Here is a 7,625-nt window from a genome sequence, read left to right as displayed (position 1 = left end):
GGCCCGGTTTGGCCCGGTTCGGCCCGGGGCAGGCCGGATCTGGGCCCCGGGTGGCCGGTGCGGTGGAGACGACGGCGGGGACAGGTGGCGGCTCCTGATTCGCGGATGGGCGGCGGTGCGGACATGTGCGACGGCGGGGAATTTTGTTCGATGGCGCGAGGTGGAAGGAGTTAGGGTTTGTACCGCGAAATTTCAGGGGAAGGCACATATATATAGGTAGAGGGAGCTAGGAGAGTCCAAATGAGGAGCGGTTTTTGGCCACGCGATTGTGATCGAACGACCGAGATGATGGAGGGGGTTTAGGTGGGTTTTGGGCCACTTTGGAGAGGTGTGGGGCTGCAACACACACAAGGCCTTTACGGTTCCTCGGTTAACCGTTGGAGTATCAAACGAAGTCCAAATGGTACGAAACTTGACAGGCGGTCTACCAGTAGTAAACCAAGGCCGCATGACAAGTCTCGTTCCAATCCAAGAACGTTTAACACCCGCACACGAAAAGAGGCAACAGGGAACACCAGAGGACATAGGAGTGTCGGATCGCAAAACGGACAATGGGGAAAATGCTCGGATGCAAGAGACGAACATGTATGCAAATGCGATGCACATGATGACATGATATGAAATGCATGACACGCAAGCAAAAGACAAAGCAACGACAGTGAATAACTGGAAGACACCTGGCACATCGGTCTCGGGGCGTTACAACACTCCACCACTATGAGAGGATCTCGTCCCGAGATCTAGAATGGCACCGGAGGGAAAAAGGAAGAGGAAGAGGATAGGTAAAACTAAGTTGCTTCTTTGACAAACGAGTGAAACCAAAGAACCTTGAGAGGTTGAACAAATTGAAAGACAGAATAGACGAAGATGAACAAAGTTGAAAACCTCCGTTAGAAAAGAGGAAAAGAAAGAACCGATTTGGGTAGCACTCCGGTTGAAAAGAGATGAAAGACTTGATAAAATGAAAGAACTTGATCAGAGGACACAACACTCCGGTTAAATGGATAAGTAAAGGAAAGAAAATGATCTTGAAAAAACAAAAAGATGGGTTGAAGATGGCAACATCACAATGCCTCCGGAACAAAAGCTAGAACGGATTGAAAGTAACGAAGAAGAAAAACAACATCTTCTACCTTGAATAAATTTGAACACATCCTTCCATAGAGAATTGGACGGAGTTGTTGGAAAACCAACAGCGAAAAGAGTAAGCTTGTTGTGCGCTTATGTAAAACATCTCAAAATCCAGAGGTGAAATTCTGCCACTAATGGAAACGATAGATTGGATTGATATGAACAAGGAGACGAGCAACTTATATCACCGGAAGGATAAATGAAGAACTTAGGCCAATTATACGCCTTCCAATAGCAAAATCCTTAGGGAAGGCTTTAGGTGAAAAATGACCCAAGATAACTCCAACGAAGAGGTTGATGGATTTAAAATACCTCATTCTTAACAACATGTGAATCATGAAACATGAACTCAAATTATCAAGAATGAAAAAATTACCGCCTCTAATGATACGGAAGAAAGAATTGCACTCCGGATTACAAAATGAAGAAAACTTGAGCTCCTCTGAAAAGAATCTTAATGAACGCTTCAAGAAGGAATTAAATCCTTGATGATCCAACATGTAGCGCCTCCATGAAGAACTCCAGTAAACAAAAGGATAACGAAAAGAAAGAGAAGTTGAAAACACAAGGTGAAACCTTGTAATGATTTAGATGGATCTCCGTGATAATTAGAGCTTGGAACTCCGAGAAAGAAAAGATGAACAAAAGAAAATCAAGAATTTATTCTTCATGAGCAAACTCCGAAGGAAGGAATTTATCACTTGGATGAAAACAAGAATAAGAATTATGTTATGTGTATCCTTCACCAATTTAATTGATGACAATCAACGGATTTGGCATACTACTTATTCTCTTAGCAAGGATTAAAGAGAGGTATAGCTTAAACTTGGGAAGGTCTTCAACGAACCACCGGTAGGATTGAAACCATGAATGAATTGATATGATAACGAAGGAAGAGAGATCTTGAACAAACCACCATAAGAATTGGAAATGGAAGTAGCAAAGCACAATTCACCAGAAAGAATTAGAAAATGAGACGAAGATACTCGAGTGAATTTAGATCCATGAGAACAAAGAGATCACGAACTGATTAGAGAGTATTAGAATGATGCACCGGTAAGATTTAGAGAAAGAGAGCTGAAAGCTGGAATGGATAATTCTGAGATGATGTGCTCTGGGGAATCAAACTGAAAAGACTCCTGAATTGCTCCGGATGGGTGAAAAGAATTTTCACAATCGAAAACAATTATGAGAGGATGGCATCAACTTGAACCATGAATCTTGAAGAGAATGGAGCAAGATATGGAGAAAAACTGTTCTTCGGTCTTCAAAATCTGAGAATTACGACGAAAAACACCACCAAATTGTTGAGTCACTCCGGAATGAAGAATGGAAAGGTTGAGCCAACAATGAAAAGAATTTGAAAGATCTTGAAGAAAGATATATGACTGATGATAACACATTCTTACGTCAAACTTGGAAAAGAATTTAGGATAGCTCCGGGAAATAAGAAGAGTCAGGTAAGATCCTGGAAACAGACCTGTGGGTTAGGGCCCACTCAAAAGATACACCGTTGAAATGATTTAAAAGAGAGATTGCACCGGTTGAATTAAATGACTTGGATAAGATAACAACCTCGAGACATCCTCAGCACTCCGGAACAATTGAATAGCAAGCGGGGAATGATTAAGAGGTGCACCGATCATGAGAAAGCATTTTAGACAAGGAAAGGATGTGATCAAAAAGGCTTGACTTGAAACCACCGGAGATGAAAAGAATGAACAATGACGAACTTGAAGCTTCCTTAGCATCTTCCTGAGGATCACCGGATAAGAACATTGACGGAAAGAATGGAGAGGCTTACCATCAATAAAAGGATACTTGAATAAGAAATCTGAGTCCTTGAAGAAAAAGGGTGGGAGGGCGGGAAAACAAAGACAACTTGGGACGAATGAAACAAATAACATTAAGAAAGACTTTGAGTTGATCTTGCGGATGTTGAAAAAGGTCGGATCCACTTGACGAGAAACACGTCGGTTGGAAAGAATTGTCATGACAACCTCGATGATCAAGAAGGATTAGTATTCCCAAAGAAATATGAGAACACCGCTTAGAAAAGGTATGGAATCAACACTTGACTTCGAAGCAACTCGAATACCACAACTGAAAAACAAAACAAAGGATTGGCTTGCAGAATAAGCCGGAACAAACATATGATAGAGATTTCATCCGAAGTTTTCGTGGTGGGGCCTACACGGGCTCGATCGTACAGCACCATCATGTACAAGGCAGTGCACATGCCATACGAAGCGTCCCCAAGTCAGCATAGCCAAGGACTCTTTAAGACACAACAAGACCACTGTAAAACCAATCGTGGATAGGCGGACCACTAGACGTCGAACCCCAATTTCATATCATACATCTGTCGGAAAGATATCCTAGGACCTACTTTAATTCCCACTTATAAACTCCCAAAACTTTCCGGTTATGCAATCAGGTGTTGGGGACAAAGGGGAAGCATAATATCTCACCCAAATCTAGCAAATCCTACATCAGCTGTATCCATCCTTCAACACATAACCAAGAAACCTTCAGAAATCATTTACCTCAACCTTCGAAAAGCATCCGTTATACAAGTTATGGCAATACTCCCGAACTCCCCCCCCCAGTACTGGGTGGCGTCGACGTTATCTCATTAACAACTGCATAAAAGAGATTTTCGATGTTGGCAAAACTCAGGTATTCCAGAACTGCAACGATAAAATTGTGACGACAACACCTCGGAGCTCAACTCCCCGAGACACTGCCACAACCCCTAAATGTCAGGAGGCACCAAGAACAATGTTCTCGTCACAAATCCATCGTAACGATTCCAAGATACCCGCGTGATCCTAAAAAAATTAGTGAAATTTGAGAAGAGAAGAGTCAAAACTCTATGTAAGGATGCCTCACCAGAGCGACGAAGGGACTGAGGAGTAAAAGAATCCTACTCTCCGATATATATATAATTCCTAAAAGACTCAAAACATTTTTCTAGACTCAACAACGCTAACGATTCGATCAAACAGGGGGCTGCTAAGTCGGGGAAGGCTCTGATACCAACTTGTAACACCCACGATGCGGCTATATCTCCCACGTGTCGGAACACGACTTAGAGGCACAACCGCATTGTAGGCATGTCGTAAGACGGGTAATCTTTACACATCCCATGTACTGAAATGAAAGGGATAAAGAGATGGCTTACAATCGCCACTTCACACAATACATAAATATAGCATTACATCATCCAGATACAATCAAGGTCCGACTACGAAACCAAATAAAGAAAGACAACCCCTAATGCAAAAGATCCCCGATCGCCCCGACTGGGCTCCACTACTGATCAACTGAAATGAAACAACACAACGGACATAATCTTCATCAAGCTCCTCCTTGAGCTCGGTTGCGACACCTGCACGGTATCATCGGCACCTACAACTGGTTTTGGAAGTAATTTGTGAGTCACGGGGACTCAGCAATCTCACACCCTCACGATCAAGACTATTTAAGCTTATGGGTAGCTAAAAGGTATGAGGTGGAGTTGCAGCAAGCACTAGCATATATGGTGGCTAACATACGCAAATGAGAGCGAGGAGAGAAGGCAAAGCACGGTCGAGAATCTATGATCAAGAAGTGATCCTAGACTACTTACGTTCAAGCATAACTCCAACACCGTGTTCACTTCCCGGACCCCGCCGAGAAGAGACCATCACGGCTACACACGCGGTTGATGCATTTTAATTAAGTTAAGTGTCAAGTTCTCTACAACCGGACATTAACAAATTCCCATCTGCCCATAACTGCAGGCACGCCTTTCGAAAGTTCAAAACCCTGCAGGGGTGTCCCAACTTAGCCCATCACAAGCTCTCATGGTCAACGAAGGATATTCCTTCTCCCAGGAAGACCCGATCAGACTCGGAATCCCGGTTACAAGACATTTCGACAATGGTAAAACAAGACCAGCAAGACCGCCCGATGCGCCGACATCCTGATAGGAGCTGCACATATCTCGTTCTCAGGGCAACGCCGGATGAACACTACGTACAGCTAAAGCCAGCCCTCAAGTTTCCCCAAGGTGGCGCCGCAAGTGGCTCTGTTTCGGACCAACACTTAGAGAAGCACTGGCCCGGGGGGGTTAAAATAAAGATGACCCTTGAGTCTGCAGAACCCATGAGAAGGTGATAGGTTGTTAGTGCAAATGGTAAAATCAAGGTTGGGCCTTGCTGGAGGAGTTTTATTCAAAGCGAACTGTCAAGGCATTCCCATTATAACCCAACCGTGTAAGGAACACAAAATCAAGGAACATAACACCGGTATGACGGAAACTAGGGCGGCAAGAGTGGAACAAAACACCAGGCATAAGGTCGAGCCTTCCACCCTTTACCAAGTATATAGATGCATTAATTTAATAAGAGATATTTTGATATCCCAACAAATCCATGTTCCAACATGGAACAAACTCCAATCTTCAACTGCAACTAACAACGCTATAAGAGGGGCTGAGCAAATCGGTAACATAGCCAAACAACGGTTTGCTAGGACAAGGTGGGTTAGAGGCTTGACATGCCAATATGGGAGGCATGATATAGCAAGTGGTAGGTATCGCAGCATAGGCATAGCAATAGAGCGAGCAACTAGCAAGCAAAGATAGAAGTGATTTCGAGGGTATGGTCATCTTGCCTGAAAATTTCTCCGAGAAGACGAAAGCTTGATCCTCGTAAGCGTACTCAACGGGTACCTCGATCACGTACTCGTCTCCCGGCTCTACCCAAAGCAAGAACACAAGCAAAGGGAGACACAATCAACCACGATGCAATACGCAAGCAACATGGTGCAAAACATGGCATGACATGCGGGATGAGATATACAATGCATATGCATGATTCGGAAGGGAAAGATTGAACCGGGCCTCAACTTGGCAAACCAAGTCTTCCGCTGGAAAGATGAGTTGATTTCGGTCAAAATCGATATAAAGATCACCGGAATCGGATGCACGGTTTGCAAATGGCAAGCAAAACAATAATGGCACAAAGCTGCGATTAACAGCACGAGGCCATCTAAATGCATCAAGAACAACAAGCTACTACACTCTAACATAGCAACAAATCACACGGCAGTGTTCCACTCAAGATTCTTAACAAAAGAAGAACACTGAGCTACGGCTAATTCACACAATAGCAGGTTCAAACAAGCATGGAAAAAGTGCAAAAGATATCAGGTTACAAACTTAGTGAAAATAACATGTCAGGAATTTAACATCAGGAAGCAATGTTTAGAGCAAGATAACAACATGCTACAGGAACATATCATGGCAAAGCAAAGCATGTCATGAAGCTACTCAAAGCATACAACAAAAGTCCCTTACTGACCCTAAGCCAAAAGGGATCAAAAAATACAATGGCAACCATGTGAACATAGCAGCTTTCGTTAACAGATTCAGACTTAGCAGAAAACTGGAACATGGCAAAACAGATATTAAGTAGGCCTGTTTGCGAGCTCGATGCACTCACCACAAAGCACTGCATGACAAACTAAGCATACACCCAGCAAGTAGACATGTCATAGAAGCTAAACATGGCAAGAACAACCCCATAGCATGCACGGATCAACTACAACAACCTCGGCAAAATTGATTAACATGTAAACAATCTGCCAGGAACATTTTATAGCAAAAGTAGAGCAAGATTGAGTCATCCTAGAGCACTCCATAATTGCAAATAAAGGCATGGATGGATAGAGCATAAAAATATCTCAAAAACATCCTTACTGAACATGCTCAAAAGAGGCATGGATCACTCTGTAGCAACATGAATACATGGCATAAAAATAACAGCAGACAAAGACTTAGAAGAAATTCTAAGTCCCTGAAATCAGCAACATTACGAGAGCTACTTTGCATGCTTGTGCTAGTCACCACATGGATCACAAAAATACATGGCATACACCCCTATAAAGATGGCATGGCATACAACAAAACACATGTAGGGCTCAAGTGCATAGGAGGCACACATTAATCATGGAAAAAATGACAAATGTCCAATCTCTGATAAGAATCTGAAACTAACATTGCATAGCACTCTTGCAACAGCATTTAGGGCATCAAGATGAACTCAAATGAACATGGTGTAATGGGATGAAATGAAGTACTCATCGAGACGAACAATTTGATATGCTACACGCCCAAAATGGAGCCACGGATGCAAAGTTATGATGCAATGAACAGGGCTAGAAAAAATATGCGGATCTGGGGACTTAGAGAAAATTAGACCTCGCGAGAAAAGTCAACTCGAGAAGGAGACGTGCGGGACGAGGAGATCCAGGGCGCGGGGCACGTTTGGTTCAGATCCCAGTGGATCTTGTCCCACCTGGACGGATTTGACCGGATCCGACTACGGCGAGGGCGGGCGGTCTTCAACGGGGTCGGCGCGAGCTCCGGCGAGCGGCGCGGGGGCGGCGTCGGCGGAGAGGTGCGGCGGCGGGGCTCGGCAGGCGGGCGGTGGCCGGCGGCGAGCAGA

Source organism: Triticum dicoccoides, chromosome 1A (assembly GCF_002162155.2).
Source record: "Triticum dicoccoides isolate Atlit2015 ecotype Zavitan chromosome 1A, WEW_v2.0, whole genome shotgun sequence".
NCBI classification, from domain to species: domain Eukaryota; kingdom Viridiplantae; phylum Streptophyta; class Magnoliopsida; order Poales; family Poaceae; genus Triticum; species Triticum dicoccoides.
The sequence above is the reverse complement of the archived record's forward strand: the minus strand, read 5'-3'. Positions refer to the sequence as shown.